This window comes from Giraffa tippelskirchi, chromosome 7 (genome assembly GCF_054371585.1).
Source record: "Giraffa tippelskirchi isolate mGirTip1 chromosome 7, T2T-mGirTip1v1.2.pri, whole genome shotgun sequence".
NCBI classification, from domain to species: Eukaryota; Metazoa; Chordata; class Mammalia; order Artiodactyla; family Giraffidae; genus Giraffa; species Giraffa tippelskirchi.
In genome coordinates, this window is record NC_137281.1 from 150,596,483 (window position 1) to 150,624,321 (window position 27,839).

At 41.6% G+C, this 27,839-nt stretch overlaps 1 protein-coding gene and 1 long non-coding RNA gene across 13 annotated transcripts in view; one reads left to right on the forward strand and one right to left on the reverse strand.

The window, feature by feature from the left end:
- Positions 1-27,839, forward strand: part of NRXN3 (neurexin 3) — a 1,799,700-nt gene that overhangs the window by 1,450,066 nt on the left and 321,795 nt on the right. The window lies entirely within an intron of this gene.
- On the reverse strand, positions 9,003-12,784 carry LOC145513654 (uncharacterized). Its single transcript, XR_014059623.1, has 2 exons — positions 12,217-12,784; positions 9,003-11,223 (listed from the first exon to the last, which is right to left on the reverse strand). It is a non-coding gene; the product is annotated as an uncharacterized LOC145513654 (long non-coding RNA).

Here is a 27,839-nt window from a genome sequence, read left to right on the forward strand (position 1 = left end):
ATTTTCGGCGCTTGCTTGCTTCCTTGCCTGGTTGCTTTCTTTCTTTTCTATCTGAATAGTGTTATTGGCTACTTCTAAAGGAAACTGGATTGTGGGATTTCTGTTGGAGACTGGAAATAGAAAACATAACCATGTTCACTGTGAGAACTTGCTGGATTGTTAAACACTGCAATGAAGCGATGTGTTTTGCTCATCCCTTCCATTTTCTTAATGCAGTTTTCAGGGAGCCACAGGTTTTAATCCTCTCAATACAGCTATTCTCAGTAAGTACAAATGTAAAATATATTGCAGACTAATAGTCAGTAATTTCTTCAATCTTGTGTTGAGAGCTCTTACCTAAAGGAGCAAGGCTTTAATAGGGTCTCAGCTTGACTCTTGCCATGTTTGCACACAAAATAGATAAAGCTCGCTTTGTTTGGAAGATGTTAATTGATTTTGTCCACCATGCTGTCTAACAAGCCAATTCCCTGAAAATACAGTGATGGAAGAAAAAAAAAACCTGTTCTAATTACTGTGTAAGCACAATCTCTCCATTCCACCTCTATTAAAGGAAAAATGGCTCTCACTTCTTAAAACTTTTGGGAATTAACAACTGATTCTATACATGCACAGCTCTACTATCAGTTGGCATTTCGGGAACTTCCTTATTGTTGCCAAAATTTAAAGAGGGACACACAGAGAGAGATTACAGGATCCATGGAATTCAGCACCCTAGGAGTTGGTAAATTACTTTAACCTGACTTAGGTAATGAAGTGGAATGGCAGAGTTGGGATTTAGGAGCTAAATAGGGGCTGGGCAAGTTTGCAAATCACAAGAATCTATCGTAGACCCAAACCAGGTTAATAACTGGATTCCTCTGTCATTTCCCAGGCTCTGGAATCTCACTATTCCTTTCTTTCATCTTTCTGTGAAGTGGAGGGCTCTTCTACCATATGATGTTATTCTTTGAACTCAAGTGCTGCAGTCACATCTGTGTTCCATCAAGTTTCAAGGGGGCTGGTTGCTTTGGGAGCTTCTCTTTTTCTCTGGCATTGCTGATACTGGGACTGGATAAAAGCTGGCACCACTTAACTACATAGCTAAGTAATTGGTAATAAGAATGTGCTTGACAAAACTGTCTTGCAGATGAGAGTTCCGGTTTCACCTGTGTTGCCTAAGGCCCTCAGCAAACAGAGGCCAAGATCTAAGAAGGATTAAAGAGCATGATACTTCCAGTGGAATTTGGCAACAGACACCTTTTGTGTTTGCAATGCAAGGAGTAACCGAAGGGCAGAAGGTCAACCCCCTCTCAGCTGTCTTTTCCTCTAAATTCCCAAGCGAACCAGGAAAGCGTTAAGTCCTTTCCTCTAGCACCACGCAGCCTTGGTCTCCTGCAAATGCCTCTTAAATTAACAACCAGAGGTCAGAGCAGAAAACTTTGTCAGTTTGCCCCTCGACCTAGGAGGCAAATACCTTGAGGCCTACAAGCTCCATTTTACACTTTCATCGTACATTTCCCCAGTATCTAAAACAGTTCTGGTCAATGAATATGTTAGTCGATAGCATAGGAATCAGAAGATCACATTTGTAATTACAACCAACAAAAAATAATTCTGGTGAGAATATTGTCAAAATAGGTTCCATTGTAAACAAGCCTTCTGGATATCACCTTGGGGTTTCCAAGAGATTTTTTTTCTAAGAGATTTTTTAAAAGGCCGTCTAACAGATGTTCCCTTTCTTTATGTTTCAATGAAATTATTTGTACCAGTTCTAGCTTAGCACTTAAAAAGTACCACTTCTTATTCCCTACCCACATGGAGGGCATCCAAATCTTCAGCCCATGATTAGAGACTCGTAAGATGAGCATGGTATTAAATGAGCCTCCCTTCATTCTCCTTGAAACTGAACTCTCAAGAAACATTTCCTCCCATAGCTGCAAACCTCTTAATGTGGGTAGCCATCAAATAAATGCAACCAGAGTCAACTCAGAGTAAAATATACACATTCCATGTCACTATAGGGCTCTTCCAGGTCAGCCTTTAAGTGTTCTGGTTACAGCGTGTGATGCTGCTTTTCCTTTTAGCATTGTGCTTGATTTGTGAACTGGGGCAGGGGGAAGAGTAGTGTGGGCTGCTAGATTCCCATCATTAACATAAAATTGTGTTGCCTTAAATCACTCTCTTATACACATCATAAATGTTTTGAGTCAACACAATGCTGGGAAAAGGTACTGGGTTAACGGACTGACCATGGTGTATTATTATCATCTTTGGCAGGCTTACTAGATTTCTACATGTCTATCGAGCAGGTTGCTCAAAAGGAAGTTATAGACGATGCAAAATTAGAAAAGGAATGAAATTAAACATACTATGAATGGATCGGAAAGGGGCAGAAGGTCTGCCCCTTGCTGTGAGCAAGGAAATGATAACAAAGGAAATATTGGATTGGCCAAAAAGTTTCATATGAGTGTTTTCATTGCATCTTATGGAAAAACCCAAATGAATTTATTGGCCAACCCAATAGTTTGCAGAAGCTTCTCTTTCCTAAGATTGAGTCACACCTCTGAATTTTAATTTATTAATACTTTTGCTCCATAGCAAAAAAAAGTCTTTACTGAAACAAACAAAAAAGCAAAAAACATTATTAGTCCTATTGGTCTATAAGGTCTGTTAATCCAGTTCATGATGAAAAAAAAATTGAATTCATTGAACTGTACATTTTTGTCCTATTGTAACTGATCTCATCTAGCCCTAAAAAGTTTGCTCCTGATCATATATTCATTAGAAATATTGAAGGGGATAGTATTTTAATGGTGAATTTACTTATTCCTCCAAATTAACTAACACTGCACATTTAATGTTCACAGACATAGATCCAACTATCCTAGGGTTTAGAATCTAATGACTAAGAGAGGTAATAAACAATGAAATAAATGTATGTAACAATGTATAGCATAAAGTGCTGGGAAAGAAACAAACATGGTAGATACTTACTGAATTCTAAATACAAGCACTCTATCTGCTAGATATGCAGGGCACAAAATACAAAAGAAAATCCTGCATGAGGAAAGGTTAATTCAAGATTAAGCAACAGTTTCAAACAGCAAAATAAAAACTAGAAATACCACAAGGAAGTACACAGTTAATTATTTAACGAGTGGTAGTAAGAATAACGACTTCAGGATTTGAGGGAATAAAGTGCTTCTGATTAAGAATGATGGTTAGAGAAGGCTTTCACAGTCTCAAAAAGATGAAGCGATAGTGACCAGAAAGTAGTCTTTCAAGTAGAAGGAATGGCATGGGAAAAACATCAAGGGCAAGAAGGCTCAAAGATATTAAGCTGTTGTGAACTAGTATGTAGGAAAAGCAAATGATGCAATTATAAAGGTAAGTTATAAGAAGATTTCAGTGTTTCTTTAGCCTGTCATATTAAAAATAATCAAAAACGATGGTAGTAGCAGTAGTAGTGGTGATGGTAGTAGTAGTAACAGGAAAAGATAAAACTCATCATAGGCAGTGATCTTGGAAAAGACTTACTTCCATGTGCTTCTGCTGGAATTCAAAATTGTTGCAGTTTCCTTGATAGGAAATTTGGAAAAATGTATCACAAGTTTTTAAACTATTTCTGAATTTAACCAAACCATTCCACTTCGTAATGTTTATACAAAAGAAATTATTCTGAAATCAGACAAAAATTAAGCCACAGGGATGCTTATTATAGTTTCTCATGAACATTCTTATTTGAAATTTGATGGGGACTTCCCTGGTGCTCCAGTGACTGAGACTCCAGGCCCCCAATGCAGGGGGCCTGGGCTCGATCCCTAGTCAAGGAACTAGATCCCACATGCCCAACTAAGAGTGGGCATGCCACAACTAAAGATTCCGCATAGGCAGCTGAGACCTGATGCACCCAAATAAATAAATATTAAAAAAAAAAGAATTGATCAGCATAGATCTCTTTCATGTTGACTTGATGGTGGCTGTTATTCTCATCATCTCCTTGTATTAGAGGTATAGAGATTAAACTTTGTAATACGATAAATATACATCATGTGCTTCAATATAATAATTTAGAAAATATTTCATAATATTGTTGGCTAACATTTAATTACATTGACACTTATTCATAAAAATATGGAACAAGAGGTAAACTAATATATGAAAGATCCTATTTGGTAACATCTCTATATGAGTATATCTGCACTGAAAAAATATTGGAAGGATTTATATGTTCCAATATGAATAGTGAGTGGCAGGATTACAGGTGATTTTGATTCCATATTATTTCCTAACATCTGTGCAGTGAATATAGAGTGCTTAAAACTTCTAATAAGTCTAGAAAAATGTTGTAGCAAACAAGAAGACCAAGGTATATTATAGATATGTTTTCTTAAACATGATGTGCCTTTGTGTGATGGAAAAGATAGTGGAATTTTGCCTTCTTCAGCTTAATATTTGGATATGATAAGCTCTTTCATCAATAAGTGAGTGTGGTACGGTGGGAAAACAGTGTGATTTGGTGTTACTGGACCTTAGTTTAAATGCCAGCTTCACCTCTCATTAATGACCACATCCTCATATATATAAGCCTCAGTTTTTTCTTCAGAAAGTTGGAAATGGGGGGATATGTGTTTAGTGACTAGCACAGCTCCTGCATCACAGGATTATCCCCCATAAGTGAAAAAGAATAAAACACGGCTGACTGAGTAGTTATCGAGTTGATGAACTATTAAAACACCTGTTTTAAATTTTCCAGTTTCTCAAGTAAAAATAAATGTGAAAGCTCATAAAAAGAAAAAACTCTCTAAAAATATAAATTCAATTAGACTTCACTGGAAAAATGAGGTTCTCCCTCTGAAATGTTAATCGCTAAATATTTATAGGAAATTACATAAAGCAGAATGAGGCCTAAAGAGAGAATTTTGACAAGAAGTGTGTGTGTGTGTGTGTGTGTGTGTGTGTGTGTGTGTGTGAAGGAGAAAGTTCATCCCTCTGATTCTTTAGTCAAATCGAATAAAAATGAAGCCAATTTGCTATTTTGCAGAATCACACTAAGCAAAGTTGAAAACTGCCAACCTTTGCTGATTCTCATGGTTTGAACAAACAGAACTTCAAGTTTGGTTTCAAATTACCTGTATTCAATTCAGAATATTTCAGTCTGCTTTGAAATTGTATTTTCATAGTTTGTTTCTTTGAGTTCAGGATGGTGGCAGGGTGAGGAAATACCTTAAAATACCTCGACTATATCTTGAAGTGTAGCTTGTTTAGGTCCTTCAATTAATTACATTAGCATCTCTAACTGTAAGCAGAAATAGTTGCGCATCCCAAAGCCCACAGGTATTTGCTCAGAGTTCCCCCTGTAAATCTTTTTGCCCAGAGAACTTTAGTCCAGTTAGTAGGAGCCTGGCATAGGCGAAGCAGCAGCATTCACATGGTCAAATTGAAAATGAGGGTTAGATCAAAACAAACAAACAAAAATTAAAAATAAAAGGAAACAATTTTGAATGAAAAATTAGATGAGATTATTTCATTTTATTTAAATTGCAATTAAAATTAATTATATATTCTAGGATGTATCAGCTTCCCTGGTGGCTCAGTGATAAAGAATCCACCTGCAATGAAGAAGACGTGGGTTTGATCCCTGGGTGGAGAACATCCCCTGGAGAAGGAAATGGCAGCCCAGTCTAGTTTTCTTACCTAGGAAATTCTATGGACAGAGGAACCTGGTGGGCTGTAGTCTGCAGGGTTGCAAAAGAGTCAGACAGGACTTAGTGACTAAACAACAACAACAATGACTTGAATGTAGAGTTGTGTGTGTGTGTATGTGTGTGTGTGTGCATATGCATGTGTTCAGTCATGTGCTCATTTTTTTTGCTCTTTGTGACCATTGGACTGTAGTCTGCCAGGCTCCTCTGTCCTTGCGATTTTCCAGACAAGGGTACCAGAGTGGGCTGCTATTACCTACACCAGGGGATCTTCCTGACCCAGGGATCAACCTTGGTCTCTTCCATTTCTTGCATTGGCGGGCAGATTCTTTACCCCTGCACCACCTGGGGAAGCCCTGTACATGTGTGTACTTATGAGTGAGTGCATGCACAAGAATAAACACACAGGAACCCAGGAAAGGATGTGCCATCATTCTCTCCAAATGACTGCTGCGCAAAGACTTGGAGTGAAATGTTCTTTCTATAAACCTTTTCCACGTGGAAATGCAACTTCTGCTCTCCGCTTGTTTTCTGTCTTCTCCATATTTAGACTTGAAGAAAAAGAAGTGCTTTTCTTCCTCCCTTCCATCCTTCCTTCTTTTTTTTTGAATAGACTATCAAAATTTTGGCTGTGTTCAAAGGAAAGAAATAAAGCAAGAAAACTAATATGTAGCCAAGAAGGGAAAATAAGATTGCCACATCTTCTTGTACAGTGTCAGCAGTTTTCTACCTTGAACAAAATAATTTTGTTCTAAAGAAGAGAAAATGGGACTTTGAGATGTAGCACTATTATCAAGCCATCTGTTGTGCTCCTATTTTCTTGGAATTGATGGGAAATATACAAACAACATACACCAAAACTGGCCCTCTGAAATGAGTGGCCCATACATTTGGTCGGTTTATCACACAGAAACATGAAGAATTATTGTCATTAAAGTTTCTATCTCTGGGCCTCATTTCCTCTTATCTCCCAGTAGAAATGTTGTACTGTCCTAACATTTGTAATTGAAAGCAAAGATAGATAAGAATTCAACCCTCTAGTCCCATTTATTGCAGTTGTATTTCGATACATGGCTTAATTAGCTGTACTCAGCCTCCTCCATCGTCTTTGAAGTAGTAAAGTCCCATTGCATCTGTTCAGCTAATTTTATGCTCTCAGCCTAATTTTTGAGTTTTGTAGAAACCAAGGGTACGAGTGCACTCTTGTGATCTCTAAATCCAGATTCTTGATTCACAGAAGTCAATGGAGAACATGGAACTAGTTGTCTTGGACTTGAGCTTCAGTTAAAGCATTCGGTCATCTTTCACCAAATTCACCTTGCAAAATTAATTTGTCAGCATAAGGAAGGACATTGAGATATAGACATGTTAATAATGAAACAACATTACATGTTGCAACATCTAGCTAGGGAAAGGTTGAGAAGGGGTTATGAGATATTTTAAGAGTAATGCTAATTTTATAAAGTTGCGTATGGGAAAAAACAAATGCTGATGAGATTGTGCAAGAAATGCTACATTGAGGTTTAGCAAACACAATAAAGTCAGAGAAAAAGTAGTATGAGTACAAGATGAAGAAAATGATAGGGCTGTGTATATCTAAGATGTGATCTTTAATATGACCAGTGAAACCACCAAAGATGTTTCACTCTGTGAGATGGGTTCAGACCATGCTATCCAGTCTAATACCTTTTTTGAGAATTCTAGCTAGACATTCATCCTATTAATATAACATTTTGTACATTGTGGGTCCTGTTGAGTTTCTGTTGGCTTGAGATAGATCTGCTGAGTGAAAAGCAACAGAAGTGTCTAAGGTATCAGGCAGTAATACGTGATCTACAACTTAACAGTGCTTTGATCAAGTGGGCAGAAATTGTGCTAATCAGTTATCCCCATGTTGGTCTGCATCCTCTGGCCTCCACTGATGCAAGGTTTGAAGTAAATGGAGTTTGATCAGGAGCAAAGTGTGTCACTCCTAGGCGGTAATTTAGACTCATCTCCATCCTTCCTCCATTCCTTTCTTTCTCTGCCTCCTCTTGGTTGAACTTTAGAGGTCTAGTGTCCTAAAGAGTCTTGCATGAAGGTGAAGGCAGGCCACCAACCCATATTAGTACTTATATGAGCAGGAAGTAAACATGCAATATGCATGTGTGTGTGTGTGTATGAGTGTGCGTGTTAAGCTACAGATATTTAATTTGTTCATACACCTTAGATAGCCTATCCTGACTCTTGCAACAAGGTAGGATTCTTTTTTATTGATCCTGAGATGTGATCATGTAACTAGACCATTAATTTTAATATTTAGAAACTGCAACTTAAAAAAGGGGCTTCCCAGGTGGCTCAGTGGTGAAGAATCCGCCTACCAGTACAGGAGTCACAGGAGACGGGGTTTGATCCCTGGGTTGGGAAGATCCCTTGGAGAAGGAAATGGCAACCCACTCCAGCACTCTTGCCTGGAAAATCCCATGGACAGAGGAGCCTGGCAGGCTACAACCCGTAGGGCTGCAAAGAGTTGGACACGACTGAGCGACTGATCACGCATGAAAGTTATAAAACAGCTGTGCTAATCTGAGAGGAAAATGAAAATTCTTGAAGTTCTTCTCTTTCTTGAGACCTGACCGTTCTTGCAAACCTCTGAAACCAGACTTTCCAGCCAGTACACATCAGCTTGCGACACAGTGTGCTGCTGGGACATCAGGCCCCTCAGCCTACAGTGGATTGCAGGGCTAGGAGGCCAGATCATCTAGACAGAGCATCACCAGCCATGAGCAGCTGTGCCTGTTACTCTAGGATGCCCTGTGAATATCACCATTTTTTCTGTGTAACATGATGTGAAAAATGTAGAGAAGCACCATGGGTCTGGGTACCGGGGTACATCCCTGTGATTACCCCTGTATACTCCAGGTCTTCTTTTCTTAGTCTCCATTCTCACCTAAGTCCTCTACCAAGCATATCATTTTCAAAAAAATTAATAAGAATTATTGCAACAATTGGCAATAAATATCAGTTGAAAAAATAAATAAATGTACAAGCACTCCTGTGTACCTCCAGATGTCCTCTTTTGAGGTCTCTCATCTGTCCATAGGGAAGAGAGTTTCCTGGCAAACATTAAAATCTTCCTAATTAGAACATCATCATTCTGTTTCTGAATTTTTGTCTTAAAAAGAGAAAACCTGAAACTAAAGCCTAGTGAAGCCTGGGGTGTCTCTATTAGTTCACCCAATCTTTGTTTTCCCTTGAAAAGCAAGGAGATCAAACCAGTCAATCTTAAAGGAAGTCAACCCTGAATGCTCTTTGGAAGGACTGATGCTGAAGCTCCAATACTTTGGCCACCTGATGCGAAGAGCTGATTCATTGGAAAAGACCCTGATGTTGGGAAAGATTGAAGGCAGAAGGAGAAGGGGACGACAGAGCATGAGATGGTTGGATGGCATCATCAATTCAGTGGACACAAACTTGGGCAAACTCTGGGAGATGGTGAGTGACAGGGAAGCCTGATGTGCTGCAGTCCATGGAGTTGTGAAGAATTGGACACAACTTGGTGACTGAACAACAAAAACAATCTTTGTTTATCATAAGAAACTAGATTTTAATAGTCTCTTATATTTATCAAATGTTTATGTCATGCCTGACTCTATATGTTTTACATATATTAGTTTACTTATTTTTCATAGAACATAAAACCCTAATGAGCTAAATAGTGTTTTCAATCCCTATTTTACAGATTAAAAAAAAAAACAAAACTGAGAAGCAGATAACTTACGAATCTTTCTCATGATTGCATAGCACTACCTAGCAAGTGTCAGAGCTCACATTAAGAGCAAGAAGTCCAGTTCTAAGCTCTAAAAGAGGATGCTGTTGCTATCTCCTCCAACAAGCTGAAGGGGAAGTTCCCAACCTAAGAGTTTTGTTCAGCGTGAGCTGTCATCCTCTATCCTAGTGCCAAAATTCACTTCAAAAGGAAACAGCTCTGACGACCTACACGTGTTTAGAAGGGGTGTGATTTTGAATTTTAAGAGTTGACCTTAGTTCAGCTCAGATCTCCTGTTTGATAGTGAAAGTTATGCTATTAGCCCCTAAAATGGATAACCTACTCTGTCACCACCTCTGTGACGGATGACTCCATACTCATACAGAAGTGTTTTGTCATCGGAAAAATGATAAAACGGTAAAATGGAAAAAACGGTAAAAATCGCCCAATACGTCTTGTGTTCTGTCCCCCCAAATTTGGCATATCGGTCCTCTTTGGAAGGTTCAAAACCTATCAACTTCCTCACCACTCCAGTCATTTTTGGCACACCAGTAATTACGATTCCCAGTAGTTAAATAATGTGTCCATCCTATGAATGATAATGATTGCATGTTAAAAGTGGCCAAAGAGTGGATAGAGTATGTTCTAATTAGCCAGAACTGAGAAAACAACTCTAGTAAAAATTCTCAGCTTACTTAATGCTTCATAGTAATTAATAATAATTGATAACAACTTGTAGCAATTAAGATCTAATATATGTACTTAATTTGCAAGTGTCCTCCTTACCTTGAATACATGTTTTCATCTAATATAAAAGCTGGGGATTGGGGACTCATGCTTTTCACTCGTCTACTGAGAAAATTGTTAAGGATCTTACAACATGCCATGTTGTTGCTGGAAGAGAGTTTTAAGATCTAGATGAAAACTTTGGCATGCAAAGTTGAGTGGCATCCCTGGGTCAGCTACTCAATTCATGAACAGGGCTGGCACATGATATGGTACAGTATATGGTGTTTTTGTCTGTACAGAAAATTACCTTTGCTTTGTTACAAGAGGCCTGGGGTGCAAGGACTCTCAAATTGATAATCGTGTCAAGTTAATAAATTAAAAGGGGTTTTATGTCTAAAATGCTGAACACTTTGTTTTATAGATAGAGTTCTCCTCACTACCAGACACTGTACCTGTAGAACAAATAAGCGAACATGCAAACCTAACCCCTCTACACTCTGTTTGAACTCTTTGAATGACACTGAGCTCAGAACTTTGCATGGCTTTTTATGTTAACTCTGTACAATGAAACTCTCCTAGGGGAACTTACGTGAATTCTATTCAGAGTTTAAAAACACAGATTTATGGAGAGCCCCAGATCAATCAAAAGCATGGCAGTGTTTTGAAAACGCACACGCAGAAGAAAAGGGAAAACTCTGAAAAGACCCTGCCTGCCAAGAGTGGCTTGTCAGCAGTCGAAAATGCCGAGATATGACTGTATAATGGAAATGTAGCAATGATCATTTGGGCACAAACACAATCTGCATGAAAATGAATCAGGAAATGTCCTAGAACACCAGAAAGATGAAAAATCTAGGCTCCTGCAGGGCATGTTGACGTTGCTGAACATAAACCACATGATGAATCTCCCCGTGGTCAGACAACCTGGAGGAAGCATAGATCCCTTTCTACACATTGATATAAGAGATGCACTGTGACAGGTAAGAACTGCCCACGTGGCACAGTGGTAAACAGTCTGCTTGCCAATATAGGCAGAAGGTGGAGGAGATGCAAGTTCGAATCCTGGGTCCAGAAGATCCCCTGGAGGAGGATATGTCAAGCCACTCCAGTATTCTTGCCTGGATAATTCCATGGACATAGGAGCCTGGTGGGTTACAGTCCATGAGGTGGCAAACAGTTGAACATGAATGAGCAGCTGAGCATGTGCGCGTGCACACGCACACACACACACCACACACACACACACACACACACACACACATGGCAAGTAATCTTACATTTAAATGCAGAATGAATAGATAGATAGAGATATGGCTGTGTAAACTGTCTAAGCGATCTCCCAGCTCTATTTTTGATATCTGTTTTATTCTTTCATTCCCCAATAGGAAATTCATTAAAGGGAAGAATGCCCTTAAATTGTACTCTGCTGTACCCTGGAGGAACACCTGAAAAAGTTAATAACAAACCCGTGAGATTAGGCAAGTGGAGAGGAAAGAATTATGAAATAAAACAAAGCAAAGGAATCGTGTAAACAAATTAATTGTCTGGAAGTGAAAAGCACGTTTGTAATTTTGCCCTTGTCGAAGGAAAATTGGAGTTCATTATGCTCACTGACTGATTTAAAAGCTCCTTCTCACACAGCGTCACCAGGAGAGGGAGTGTAGTGGAGTGCAAAGACTGAATCGGTTGTAGCGTCAATTAAAATAGAAATTCATTACTGAAACCTCCAGAGTAAAATGTTGAGGCTTTATGCTTTATGCTTTGAGGGTGGAGGGAAGCTTTTCTCCTTATTTTATTTTCAGGTTTCTTTTTTTTCTTTCCTCTTCCAAATTGATTTTGAGGACTTTTGTTTTGGATTTCCAGTAGTGGCTATTATATCATTTTGTTACAAATTGTGTTATCACCTGTCATGAACTAAGCACCTTCTCTGTGCAAGTGTGCTAAGTCGCTTCAGTTATGTCTGACTCTTTGTGACCCTATGCACCATAGCCCGCCAGGCTCCTCTGTCCATGGGATTCTCCAGGCAAGAATGCTAGAGTGGGATGCCATGCCTACCTCCAGGGGATCTTCCTGACCCAGGGATTGAACGTGCATCTCTTAAGTCTCCTGAATTGGCAGGTGGGTTCGTTACCACCGGCGCCACCTGGGAAGCCCATCAGTATCACATGAGAAAACTGAAATTCCTGGAGGTGGAATTGAACAGCTGCTGAGTGGTGACACCCAAGAGTTTAAGACCAGGTTGGCCTGGTTTCCGATCTTTCCAGGACGCCATAGAGACTTGTAAGGTAGTTCCTCTGTGCAAGTTAGGGATGCATGTCGTATGCTTCCAGAATGGACGTTACATGTTCAGTTGCAGCTGATGTGCTCTCAGGAGCACAGTAGGGTTACAGAGAGAAGAGGATACTTGCAACGCAGCCACCCACTACACGTGGGGACCCTTGAGCTCAGCAAATGCACAGAAGCTCCCCTGGCTTGGCTTACATGGGCTTTATTTGAAGATTATATGTTTTAATTTGTGACCATTACTATTCTAATGAATATAAAGTCTTCCCAGGCTCCTGGCAAAATCTTAGGCTCCACTGATGTAGACCACATACCATTAAGTGGATTAAAAAAAAAAAAATAAGCTTATAAATAGGATTGTTTTTTCAAGAGTGAAGAAACAAGAAACAGAGTTCTGAACAAAAGGAGTTGTTCATCCATCCATTCATTCATTCAGCCCGCATTTACTATGTGCTGAACACTGTGCCTATACATCATAAAGAGCTAAATGGCATGGACCCTCCCTGCGAGGTGTCACAGTCCAGGTATGTTGACAAACAGGTAAATTAGGGTTACAGTACAGCCAGGACAGAGGAAAGCACAGGCTGTTATGGAAACACAAAAGAGGTCATGTAAATCAGACTGAGGTAGGAGGTCCATGAAGACTTTCAGGAGAGATGGTGTTTGGACTGAGTTTTGTAGACAAGCAAGAGTAGAGATGACAAACAGGAGAAAGGACATCCCAGGCCAAGTGAATAGCACGGACAGACGTGAGTGGTTCTGTGTAGTTAGGGAAGGGGTCTATTGGTTTCATAAGGCTGTCATAACAAATTATCGTAAGCTTCGTGGCTTAAAACAAAGAGATTAATTTTCTCACCATTCTGGAGGTCATCTATCTGAAATCAAGGTGTCAGCTGGTTGGTTCCTTCTAGAGATTCTGAGAGAGAACCTCTTCCATCCTTCTCTTGTAGGTTAGTAGACACATCACTCCGGTCTCTGCCTCCATCTTCAAATCATCCTCTCCTCAGTATTTCTCCTTTTCTGCCTGTGTCTTCTTTCTTCTTATAAGGACACTTGTCATTGGATTAGGACCCACTTAGATAATCCAGATGATCTCAAGATACTTAATTATCTTCTCAAAGACCCTTTTTCTCCAAATAAGGTCACACACATTCACGTGTTCCAGATGGGCACACCTTTTGGAGAGCCACCCTTCAAGTCACTATGAGTGACAAAGATCAATCAGTGACTTGATGGCGTAGGAAAGAAGCATGGCCATCTCCTGCAAGATCCTAGTACCTGCGAAGGTGGGTGGGGTTCATCTTGAAAGAAATAGGAGTTCCCTGGAATTGTAATAGTGGAATGGGCATCTATCTCTGTAAAATACTTAATTATACTGTTAATGCCTGCAGCCAAAGAAACCACCAGGAACCCTCCTGTGGTTAACTGCTTTGTGCTTGTTACTGGGTGCAGAGAACACACTGTGAGGAACCGTAGCGTCTCAGCTGTCGGGCGTTGGAAAGAACCTATTAATATTGTAAGATTTGGACTTTGGGTGGGTGATTTGGAGGGGAGTCTAAGAAAGCCTGGTTTGCTCTAGATGAAACACTGAAAGCAAGGGCAATTCTAAAAGGGAATCCATCAACACATCCTATCTGTAGGAGAAACCGACTAGACTATGGATGAAAGTGAAAGCGCTAGTCACTCAGTCGTGTCCCATTCTTTGCGACCCCGTGGACTGTAGCCCTTCAGGTTTCTCTATCCATGGGATTTCCCAGGCAAGAATACTGGACTGGGTTGCCACTTCCTTCTCCAGGGGATCTTCCCAACCCTGGAATCAAACCCAAGTCTCCTGCATTGGATACACATTGTTTACTTGGAAAGACTATAGGTACAGTGTATCAACACTTGGTAAAGAAGTAACAGTCACCAGCCCAAAGAGGGTAATGTTAGGCATTTTGTGAATGAAGTAGTGACTTTGTTTCTGTCTGTGCACAGACAAGATGAAGAAGTGGCTTTGTTTTGCCTCACTTTATTGTTGTCTCAAAGTGACCCTGTCTGAGATCTGTGTTCTGTGGCGTTGCTCATGTCCAGAAGGAGAATGACGTGGTCTAGCTGTGAGTGTCAGGGTCAAGTTCCAGAGGTTGGGAGCGACTTTGTTTTTCTTTCTCAGTATCAAACTAGGAAAACAATCATGGCTAAAATTCCAGCAGTCGTAATGAAGTACATCAAACAAAACATCCAGACTATCCCTTAAAAGCTATAATAAAAATCACAGCATTTTCTGAAAAGAGCTCCCATAACCCTTGCTTATGGGAGCATCCTTCAGACTTAATGTATTTCAGAGCCACCAGTTGGACAGCGTCTATTTTAAAGACAAGGGGAGCTAGGTGAAAGGTATCCTGCCTGGCGTGCTCTTTTATCTACCGGTTGTGATAGCATTTTCTTCAATTTCCCTGCAGAGCCTAACCCAGCCACATCCCTGAGAAGAAAAAGCTGAAAGTCCCCTGTTGAAGCCTCTCCCTTCCTTTCCTGGGCTGCTCTATCCATTTAAATGTGATAAGTGAGTCATATGCAGCTCTCTTTGATGAAAAATAAACAAGGGAAAGAACCTCAAACACTCCTGTGGCAAAGGTCCATTCAGAAGGTACAGCCTTCGCAGTTAAGAGGTTTATCTTTTTAAGCGAGGGCAGAAATAGGAAAGGGCTACAGGAGGGCAAGAATAGCCAACAAAACAAGGCAGCAGGCTTCTCCGTGAGGGAAAATGAAAAGCAAGTACCTTTTTCAGGCCAGCAAGGAAAAAAAAAAGAGTACAATATTATATAGCCGGTGCTTCTAGGAATGACAAACCGCAAAGAAGAGGCTTTCCCCCACACTCTCAAGGAGAAGGGGGCTCTCTGAAATGAAAGGCAGAGATATTCCATTGAAAGGACATGTTTTTTTCCCCTCCAGCTTATAATTAGCCTGGGAGGCTGGCCTTTATAGACTCTGACCAAGACAAGTTGCTCAGCACAGTGAGTTTGGCTGGTAGTTTTCATACATATAAGCACTAGGATATCCATCATAAATGCAAGCCAGTTATCATCTTCTGAGGTGTCAACGGATTGCCAGTTCCGGTCAAGAAGAAATTATTCCTCTGTCTTCATCCGTCATATTACTTATCAGTGGCAACATGGAGATTTGACACCTTCAATGACATAGCTCAACATCCTGTTAAACTGATCAGAAGTCCAGTTACACACAGTATCTTCTGAGATCCCAAGCCTGTTTCCCTTTTGACATTCTTTTTGGATCGAACCCGAGGGAGGAAGTGGTTCATGAGGCTTCCCAATGCCCCTAAGTTTCCAGACCAGCTTGTTAATCCCTGACAGAGAGATGGATGTGTTAACAGCTTCTGTGACCTGAGGTTTCCCTGTCGAGATGCCGGTGGGTCATGCGTGTTCCTCAGTCTCAGGGTGATGAGCTTGCCTTGGCTGTGACTGACAGCGTGAGCTTGAGGGTTGGCTGTGTTTGGCAGGACGTGGTTGGCACAGGCCACCTCAGACCTTGAAAACTTGGAGCTGATGCAGAGATGGTTAAACACATTGAAGGCAGGTTGCCGACTCACATTTTTAGAGGGGCCAGACGGGTAACATGCCTGAGGAAAGCCAGCAAGGTGGCTACTTCGGGGACAGGGACCACTCACCTCCCACTAATTATGATCACTCAGAAATTTGAGTCTGTAGTTGCCAACTTTTCGGGAGAAGCCAAATGTCTGGTGTATATGATAAATCCTCTGACTTGTAAGTATCGGTGTCTAAGTCAAGCCTTTGGCAAGCCAAGTGAAACAGTTTGCCTTCTAATAGGCTGCCATTTGGTAACCTTGAGCTAAGGGCATGCTTCTTTGTTTGCTTCCTAATACTTACCAGAAGCTATGTGGACTCAAGTTTTAGGGTCTCCTTTAATCTCATCCTGAGAAGTGAGAGCAAATGAAAAAAGATGGTCAGGGAAAATGAAAATACTTTTCAAATGTCAGTATATCCCCACGGAGCTAGGGTGGTTGAATTAAGGAGTACAGCTGAACTTTCAGTGCTGTTTCCATAACTGAACAGTTAGTAGTGGGGCCCTGGGGCAGGATTGAGTCACCAGACCAGCACTAGACAATTGATACAGTACTAGTATTGAAGCATGAAGAAGACAGAGCACAGGCTCTTTGCCTCTGAAAAAATTGTGAATTAATTGAGGGCACTATGTTCACATGCATGATGTGTGTGTGCGTGCTCAATCTCTTGGTCGTATCTGACTCTTTGTGGCCCCATGGACTGTAGCCCAGCAGACTCCTCTGTCCATGGAATTTTCCAGGCAGGAATACTGGGAGTAGGTTGCTATTTCCTCTTCCAGGGGAACTTCCCAACCTAGGGATCAAACCCATGTCTCTTGTGTCTCCTGCATTGGCAGGTGGATTTTTTACCACTAGCACCACCTGGGAAGCCAACATACACGGAGCAATTAGAAACAAAAATGCCAAGATATTAATAACATATATGCAAGTGGGCTCTCAGAAAGTATGATTCAATTTGCTTCTTTAACAGTATCTCTTCTTAATAATGGATTTCCCAGGCAGCACTAGTGGTAAAGAACCCTCCTGACAATGCAGGAGACACAAGAGATGCAGGCTCAATCCCTGGGTTGGGAAGATCCCTTGAACGAGGGCATGGTTATTGACTCCAGTATTCTTGCCTGGAGAATCCCCATGGACAGAGGAGCCTGGCGGGCTACAGTCCCTAGGGTCACAAAGAGTCCGGCAGGACTGAAGCGACTTAGCACACACATGCTTCTTAATGGTCCAAAAGAGGATAGAAAAGCAGCATGTGGCCATGGGGTTTACTAGATGACTGCCATTTCTGTTGGATGAGATTGGATATCAGGCAAAATGAAAAAAAAAAAAAAAGTTGGCCCTTTCACGTTCTGAAGTTCTAGAAGTTATGGCACTCTTGAAAAATGGCTCTTCTAAGTCACTAATTCTAAGGATGGTGGTGGTGATTTAGCCACTAAGTTGTGTCCGACTCTCGCGAACCTATGGGCTGAAGCCCGCCAGGCTCCTCTGTTCATGGAATTCTCCAGGTAAGAATACTGGAGTGGGTTACCATTTCCTTCTCCAGGGGATCTTCCTGACCCAGGAATCGAACCTGGGTCTCCTGCATTGCAGGCAGATGATTTACCAACTGAGCTATGAGGGAAAAGCTGTGAATTTTAGCAGACCTAGGAACTGAAAGCAATAGTATTCAGAAGCAAACAGCCTAGATTACCTACTCAAAAACTACCATGTAGACCAGTGTTTCTTCAGTTATGGTCTTTGGAGTGTAGCCCTCCAGATGATCTCGTAAACACTACAGAGAACCTCTATTTTCCTTGGGAAAATAGATGATCACAATCTAAAGATGATCACAATCTCTGCTGTCCCAGGAGACCCTGAACTACAGGGTAGCCAATCAAGACAGCACAGCCTTGGAAAGGTGTGTAACCCTTGCTTGTTTGGCTGGGTTTTGGTCTGTTTTTTCTCATTTTTGTGTTTGTCTTTGTGTTTTTAAGCCCCATTGATTCCTGTATTAGTTTTCTATTGCGACTGCAATAAATTACCACCAATTTCATGGCTTAAAATAGCATAATTTATTATCTCACGGTTCATGTCCAACTTCTAGAAGTCTGGGTAAAATCAAGGTGTCACCAGGGGAAGTTCCTTTGTGGAGGTTCTAGGGAAGAATCCATTTGCTTGTCTTTCCCAGCTTGTAGAGGCCACCTGCTTTCCTTCGCTTATGGGTTCCTCCCCCCATTTTCAAAGCCAGCAGCGTCAGGCTGAAGGCTTCGTGTGCTGCCTTCTTTCTGGTTCTCTCCTCTGTCTCCCTTTTCCACTGGGATACCTGGCAATTCCACTGGGCTCTTATGGATAATCTAGGCTACTCTCCATAGTTTCAGGTCAGCTGATTAGCATAATTCATAATTCCCCTGTACCATGGAAGGCAACATATTCACAAGTCTTATAAATGTGACCATGGACATCCTTGGGGCAGCCATCATTCTGCCTACCACAGTCCCCAGTATCTCTGTCTGGAGAGAGTGTGTACTTTTTTTTTCACTTCAAGAAATGGAATCTGGCAATTTGATAAAAAATATGTTTAAATGCAACATATGACCTCTTCATCCACATTAATAAATGACTTTTCTATAACCTAGACAGTGTAATATTCAAAAAAAAAAAAGACATGGGCTTCATAATCAGACAAACCTGATTCCTACTGTGGCATGTTCTGCTGCTGCTAAGTCACCTCAGTCGTATCCGACTCTGTGCGACCCCATAGATGGCAGCCCACCAGGCTCCGCCGTCCCTGGGATTCTCCAGGCAAGAACACTGGAGTGGATTACCATTTCCTTCTCCAATGCATGAAAGTGAAAAGTAAAAGTGAAGCCACTCAGTCGTGTCCGACTCTTAGCGACCCCATGGACTGTAGCCTACTGTTAATCCCTACATGGGATTTTCCAGGCAAGAGTACTGGAGTGGGGTGCCATGGCATGTTCTAGCTGTCTAATAACTTCTGGCTAGTTAAAAATTTTTGAAACATAGATTCCTGTCTTCTGAAAGGGAGAAAATACTTCTATGACCATTTTCCTTAAATTAATAGAAATAATGTGTCAGAATCATAGTAGAATTATAACCAATGGCATTATTATTTCCTGAAATCCTGAATTCCATTTCAGAACTGTTGGGTAAAATCAGTTCAAGAAACTAAATTCTGTGTGTTTGCTTAATGAATTGCATTTAGTGAAAAACATTTCCCTAGGGTGTTTGTCTGATTTGTTAGCATATGTGAGATGCTTGAAATTCAAAGATGAAAAAGTGATTTGTAAGTGCAAAACGGTGCAGCTGTCCTTATCAATAAATAGGTAATACCATCCTTTGAAGGCTGGGGCTGTGGATATCAGGAAAATAGAAAGGTGGGTACCAAGAAGGAAGCCTCAGAACTACTCAGAATTAAGAAGATGAATCTTTACTGTCAGTGTAAGTCTCCCAACTGCTGATGCATGTGGAGGATAGATTTCCTTTTCCACTAGATTTACTTCCTGATATACAAGTTTATCAGTCAAGCAAGGACTATTCATCAAGTCATTTTCCATCGATAACTCCAACCTAAACAGGACAGGCTGTGTTTATTATTCGCTCCTAAGGGGCCGGAGCTCGTTGGCTACTGCTGTGGGGAGAGGAACAAACCCAGAGAGAGCAAGAGATGAGAGTCCTCAATAGCCTGGCCATGCACTGCAGTCAAGCTTGAAGGTTACAGAGGTGTAAAACAACCAGAAAAAGCTCCAGTAATGGAAGGAAATCAAATATTGATCTACTAATCCCCTCATTTACTGACTACCCATTTGATGATCTTATTCTCATTTATCCATTCAACAAATGTAAGTTGAGTCCTCTCCATAGACCAGGCCCTGTATAAGACTCCAGAAGACATTATGCCAGTGATCACCACCACCCCCTAGAAACATGCCCACACATTTGCTCTGGAATCATAAGAAATTTAACAGCCTTTTGTTTCTGAAGACTGGATGCTCTTTAAAAATATCAGCACTATAATCATGTGATGTAGCACAAGATCCTACAATAATCTTTTTCTGAAAGGCATCACCGTGACCAGCAATGTATTACTACATTTGTCTTCCTTTGACATGATACAAAATCAAGGGACTACATTGCACGTGGCCTCCAGAAACTTACCTTCAAATGGCAGCAATCCTACTTACACTGCACACATTAAACACACTGAACAAAATGGAATAAATGTCCAAGAATCTAAACCCGGTTAATTTGCAAACCAAATCTTGCTTCAAATTGTGTTGACATTATTTGCTCCCTGGTTGGTCATCTGAAGTGTCTTTTAAGATGAAAGAAGACACTTTAAAGCCATGGTTCCCTCGTGAGGTCCCTTCTCTTCAGGAAGTTTGGGAGCCAGCAAGCCCTGATAGGGGCCATTTCTACACTGCACTGGTGCTCAGAACTCAGAGGTGATGATAACCATAGCAGGGAAGTCAAGGAGGAGGGAACCAGTGAGGAGGGGCCAGCTGAATGGCATTTTGGCAATCACAGCGTGGGTTCATTGATTTCTTGGAAGGCTTGTAAATTCCCCAAACACCAGAAGCACCTGTGTTCAAACAGAGATTATGTACGCAAGGCTTATGTTGCAGAGCTAATTGGAAAAATCTTTGATGACCTGTTAGTTTGGATTTGCATTGCCTGTGACTGCTCTCCTCATGTGATGCAGTGGGATTGCAGCATGTATGTCTTTGACTTAAGCGACCTCAATGGGCTTTCCAGGTGGTGCTAGTGATAGAGAACCCTCCTGCCAGAGCGGGAAACATAGGAGATGTGTGTTCAATCCTTGGGTTGGGAAGAACCTTTGGAGGAGGGCACAGCAATGCACTCTAGTCATCTTGCCTGGAGAATCTCATGGACAGAGGAGCCTGGCAGTCTGTGGCACACATGCAACCTCAACAATGTAGGGAGTGGAGAGTTTGTCAGCTGGCCTGCCAAGGAGTGAACATCCAAGAATAATTGACATAATACGGCATTTCTAAACACACTTTTCTTCAGTGAGCTTATGCTGGGAGACAGAGTGAATGTGAGGCTTAAATCTGTCATGCCCTCAATTTCTTCATTTTTGCAGGTCTTTCAAGGCTGAGCATCTTTCCTTCTTGAGTATGGTTCTAGTCCTTAAAGATACAGTATACATTTTTCATGCAGCATGGAAACCCAAGAAAATAACCCAACCAAAGAGACAGAGATATGTCTTCTAAAAACAAAGTGCCAGTATTATGCTTACTGAGGGATGACACTGCCCTGCATCCAAAGGGCCACTTTAGGAGAGTTTTGAAGACAGTTCTGACCTGATCTTTCATGCTGACTTTATCACCTCACCCTTTCCTAAGATTGGACACCCCTGTGATCAACATACAGAATAACTGGCATGTATAAAGTGACTTTTATCAAGGGGGTGATGGGAAGATTTCTCTGGATTCAGTATTTTCCATCTTTAATCTTTGCTAATTGCAGGTCATGCACCTGTGAACTAGCGCATGATTTGCCCTTCCCTTGCCCACCAACCAGGAGCAGGTGTATTTTAGAAACTGAAAAGCAATTTCTTAACACAAGGTTAGTTAGAAGTGGGTCAGAACCCCGACTCAGGCATTTACTAGCTGGATGACCTTGAACAAGCTGCTTACTTGCTGAAACTTCTGTATCTGTAAACTGGGCTGAATGATAGCTTCCTCCTGGTATTGCTAAGAGAAGGTTCCTTCTAATGCTCTCAGAGCAACAGTGTATGGCACCTCTTAGGTGCTTAATAAATATTAGCTCATTGGCTATCTCCCCTACACACCTACACACACAAACACACACACTTACATACTTCCTGGCTCCTAACCTCCTGCTCAGAATTTTGAACATCTTTGAGGGAGAGAGAAGGAGAATAAGAGGAGATTGTTTACAAAAAGGAGTTTTAAAAGAAACAAGCAAAAAAAATAAAAATAAAAATCATGGAAATAGCAAGAAAAGCATATCCAGATTGTCTGATCAGGGATGGTTTGGTCTCCCACTGGGACCAAGGGAAGCAGAAGTATTTTGTGTTAATGGAATTTGGTGAAACATGCAGCTCTAAGGAGGCACTGGCTGTGATTGGTCTATCCCTCTTTCTCCAAGTCTTTTCTTTTTTTCTCTTTTTCCTTCTTTCTTTTTAAAAATCTGATTGGTTATTTCTCAGCACATCAGGATTATGTTTCTTTCCCCAAAAGTACTAGAGGAAATCGAGGTGCAGATGAGCTCGTGAGCTGTCTACCCTGCCCTGTCCCCGAGACAGGCAGGGAAGCCAGGATCAGCCCAGCTGTGGCACTTGGGGAGGAACCAGCTTTTGAGCAGAAGCTGTTCTCAGTGAAACTGAAGCACACAAAAGGGGAGGAAACTGCTAAGCCCTAGGAGGTGCAGGGAGGGGTGAGCTGTTTGCTAATATATCCCTGGGGGAGCTTCTAGTGTTTCTGGGCATGGCTGAGTGCACAGCTCATGAAAAATGCACCAGAGCACTGTTGGTGTTTGATTTCTGAAGAAGCTACAGTACCAGGAGACGACGGTCTGTTTTCTTGCAGCGCGCGGGTGACACACCTGGTTGGCAGTGCTCTCGGTTCATCTGTCCAGAGGGCCCCAGCTACTTGGACAGAAAGCCTTGTGGTTTCTTGTACAGGTGTTACCTATCCTGCTTCCAGCAAGGCACTAGATATGACAAAGCTCAACCAGCAGCACTCTTTTTTTTTCTTTTACTTTGTGGCTAAGAATGCTTCAGCACCTTTATTTCTGAATATATGTTGCTGTTGTATCAAAAGTTGTTTCTCTAGTGAATCAAAAGGAATGGAAAGCATCTAGCCTCTATTGGGTATCTATATCTCTGGGTATCATTGCATATCTCCCGCTATGCAGTGCAGGAGACATGGGTTTGATCCCTGGGTTGGGAAGATGCCCTGGAGAAGGAAATCGCAATCCTCTCCAGTATTTTTTTCCTGGGAAATCCCATGAACAGAGGAGCCTGGCAGGGTACAGTCCATGGGGTCTCAGAAGAGTTGGACATGACTGAGCAACTAAACAACAACAAATAGAACAGGTACTGATATAGCTACTTTGCATATCATATTTAATATCCTTCTCACTATTAAGTCACAAAGTGTACAATTTGATTAGTGCATGTTGCCATGGGAAGCAGCCCAGTATTCGGAAAGAGTGGAGGGTTGCCACTTATCAGCTATGTGAATTTAGGTAATTACTTAACACCTCTGAGCTTCATTTCTCTCCATGTGATGAAGTTAACAATGGCAGCCAGTAAAGGTGTCGTGAAGATTGAATATAATTTTAATATAATGTGTTAAAATCTTTACTCGATCTATATGAGTGGGTCAGTGTTAAGAGCTCCTCTTGCAGAAAGACGAGAAAAAGAGATTCACTGAATCATTTGGAGATTGAATCATTTAATTTGCCTAAAGGCTTACAGCTGGTAGGGGGTTTGGTCAACACGCAAGCCCACGAATGACTGGTTTTAGACTCTAAACTGCTGTTAGTAAAGTAGTTACTTAGTGCACCAAGTCCCATGTTGCACTACCCACCCCAATTCTGCTTGCAATCTGTGATAATTTCAGGCACACACTTATCCTATGAGCAGATTCTAGGACATCTATGTAAGTGACGCCAGAGTTGGAGAGTTAGCACAGGTGTTGCCTGCACACATGCAGGAGAGAGATGCTAGCCACTCTGGATGTTTCACTTGAGTTTAGAATTTAGCCAGTCTCTGTAGGCACAGGGCCGTGATGAAGCATTTAGATTCAACTTCAAATTCTCAACAAAGTGTCCACTCATGGAGTCTCTGTCTTGCACTTTGACTAACGGCTGGAACAAAACTATCAAAGATGCTTTCAGTCTCACTGTGTCCTGTTCATTATGGTCTTTATTAACACTCAGCACAATATATGAAAGATACCTGTGAAGGAATGAGCAGGAACCTCTCCACTGAGATGTAAACACATTTTGGGGGAAGTTCTAACTGGATTAATCTGTTCTGATGGAGTTATGTATATATTTGTAGCTGCAAGAGGGGCTTTGAGGAAAGGGAACCTAGGAAAGTTCCGTTTTGATGCAAATTATATTCTGATGTAAAGCATTGGTGCTTTTTGTTTGCTTGTTTTTTGTGTGTGTGTTGGGGGGGTTCTTTGGCAGAAGCTTTGATTCTAAATATTGAAAGCTGGGGAAATAATTGAGGAAGAAAAAGCCAATTTAACCACAGAGAGGCTTGCTCAGTAAGGGGGGGTGCTGCTCAGTAAGGGGGTACTTGATGAGATGTAGATTGCTACTCAGACACTTGAGGTGGGGAAGGCAGAAAACAGGGAGGAGAGAAGGTGTTGCGTGTAGCATGGAAGAGCAGCAAAATGGAAACCAGGGGAGCTGAAACACAGCACCTGCTCTATTAATTCCCTGCCAAAGGTGTCACGGTTCTTTTAGTTCCTTGTTAAACATGACAAAATCCAACCCAAACCTCTTTCCTACTCTGGGAAACAATGAGGCATTCATTTCCTCCCGTGATTCAAGGTGGGATTGCGAAAAGTATGATTCTCACTTTTATTTATTTACATTTGTCCTTACTGTCATGATGGGTTCAAAGGCATCTGGGACAGGGGAACTGTCAGATGGTCGCCGTCCTGGTGGAAGGCGGGAGGAAGCCAGAAGTACCAGTCCCTTCCCTGCCAGGCACGCAGGGTCTGTTGAGCTCAGATCACCTCCTGGGAGAATTCTAGAGGTTTGGCTGGGCTTGAGGCATTGCAGAGAAACAGTTGGTAGCATTCCTTTTGAGCCCTTACTGGCAAGAGCACAGGTAGAATAGAATTCTGTCTCCCAGTCTTCGTGGTCATAGCCACTTTTAAGCTGTTGATCCTTACGAGCAATGTCATAAAGTGGTCCGGCTTCTCCGATGGCTCAGCAGTAAAGAATCTGCCTGAGATGCAGAAAATGCAGGTGAGCTGGGTTTGATCCCTGGCTGGGGAAGATCCCCTGGAGGAGGGCATGGCGACCCACTCCAGTATTCTAGCCTGGAAAATCGCCTGGACAGAGGTGCCTGCCAGGCTCACGAAGAGTCAGACATGACTGAAATGACTGAGCATGCATGCAGGCACAAGGAGGTGGTCAGCGCCTCAGTGTATCCAGTGTAGTCTGGGTGGGCTGCCTGGTTCATGTGGAGATAGAATAACTATTGCATTATCTGGTTTAGTGTAAACTCTCACAGCACTGCCCAACGTTTTTGGCACCCAGGACAAGTTTTGTGAAAGAGTTCTTCCATGGCCGGGGAAGGCTGGATCAGGCAGTCATGCTAATAACAGAGATGGGGAGTAACTGATGACTCTTAGCTCGCTCACCTGCCCCTCACCTCCTGCCATGCAGCCCGTATCCTAACAGGCTGTGGACTGGTACCTGTTGTGGCCCAGGGGTTGGGGACCCCCACACCATAAAATGTTGGGGTGGCAGAGGAGAAAAGTTCAGGTTCTATTGACAATGATAATAGATGAATCTCATCACAACGTTTCATGAGTTCAGTAGAGAAAACAGTAAGGTGTGGAGTAGCTAGGGAAGTCTTCATAGAGGTGGTGATTCCTCTTTTTCTTTCCTTTTTCTTTCTTTTTTTAAAATATTTATTTTTATTTACTTATTTGGCTGCACAGAGTCTTAGTTGTGGCATATGGAATCTAGTTCCCCAACCAGGGATCAAACCCAGGGCCCCAGCACTGAGAGATCAGAGTCTTAGCCACTGGACCACCAGAGAAGTCCCTCCTTTTTCTTTTTAATCCAACTCTATTGAGATATAATTGACATGTAATAGTATATCTGTTCACGGTATCAGTCAGTCAGTTCAGTCGCTCAGTCGTGTCCGACTCTTTGCGACCCCATGAATCGCAGCACACCAGGCCTCCCTGTCCATCACCAACTCCCGGAGTTTACCCAAACCCATGTCCGTCGAGTCGGTGATGCCATCCAACCATCTCATCCTCTGTCGTTCACAGTATACAGTGTGTTTGACTTGCTACCCGAATGTATTGCAAAGTTGTTACCACTGTAGCCTTAGTTAACAGCTCTGTTACATCACATAATTACCATTTCTTTTTTTGTGGTCAGAACATTTAAGATCTGCTCTCTGAATGTTATACATTTAATCAAGATGCTGTGCATTAGATTCCCAGGATTTCTTTATCTCTAGAATTTATCCATTTTATAGCTTGAAGGTTTGTAACTTTGACCAATACCTTCCCCTTTACTCCAGTGCCAGCCCCTGGTAACCATGATTGTACTCTGTTTCTATGTGGTCAGTCTCAGTCATGTCCAACTCTCTGTGGCCTCATGGGCTGTAGCCCGCCAGGCTCCTCTGCCCATGGAATTTTCCAGGCAACAACCCTGGAGTGGGGTGTCATTTCCTCCTTCAGGGGATCTTCCCGATTCAGGGATTGAACCTGCGTCTCCTGTGTCTCCTGCATTGGTAGGCAGATATTCACCACTAGCTCTATCTGGGAACCACCCCCCCCAACACACACACCTTTGTTTCTAAGACTTTGGCTCTTTTAGATTCCACATGTAAGTGAGGTCATACAGTATTTGTCTTTCTCTATTTGACTGATTTCACTTAGCATGATGCCCTCAAGTTCCTTCCATGCTGTCACAGATGGCAAGATTTCCTTGTTTCTCATAGCTGAACATATTAGTTATTGTCTATAAAAACACCGTGTCTCTTTATACATCCATCCTTTGGTGGACACATAGGTTATTTCTGTATCTTGGCTCTTGTGAATAATGGTACGATAAACATGAGAGCGCAAATACTCTTCAAAATCCTGTTTTCATTTCCTTTGGGTGTTTTCCCAGAAGTGGGAATGCTGGATCATATGGTAGTTCTACTTTGTAAGTTTTTTGAGGACTCTACATACTGATTTCTATAGTAGCTACACAAGTTTCCACTTCTACCAATAGTGCAGAAGGGTTCCCTTTTGTATTTTTCTTTTAAACCAATAGTTGTCTTTTTGATAACAGCCATTCTAACAGGTGTGAGATTTATCTCACTGTGGTTTTGATTCGAGTTTCCCTGATGATTAGTGATATTGAGCATCTTGTTCTTGTATCTATTGGCCATTTTTGTGTCTTCTTTGGTAAAAATGTCTATCCAGTCCTTCTGCCCATATTTTAATTGGATTAGTTGGGGTTTTTCATTTGTTTTGGGTTGTTGTTTGTTTTTTTTTTTCCACCATTGAGTTAGATGAGTTCTTTATATATTTTGGATATGAATCCCTTATCAGATACTTGGTTTGCAAATATTTTCTCCCAGTCCATAGGTTGTCTCAGAGGAGGAGATTTCTGAGCTGAGCCTGGACCATTGCTGAGAGTTGAATGGATGGAAAAGAGAAAAGAGGGTATTCTAGTCAAGAACATAATGTGTTTTCTTAAAAGCAAAAGCAAGGAAAATAAAATTAGATGGGATGGCATTTGGGGAAGGATAAGACCATGATAAAGTTGGATAAAGTGTCAAAAATCTGGCTGGCTCTTTTTTGTACTTTATGTGTTACCCTGCGAAGTAATAATAATAATGGTACCATTTAACTGAGTTTATATTGGTGGTAAGCAGTGTATGAGCTGCTAGAGATCCAGAGATGATAACATCTAGTGTTTGACCTTAACGTCTCAGAATCTAAGCTTTGATAAAGTCATAAAGTCAATGCATTCTAGAATAATAGGTATATACCCATTACACACACACACACACACACACACACACACACACACACCTATAGGACTTTCCAGGTGGAGCTAGTGGTAAAGA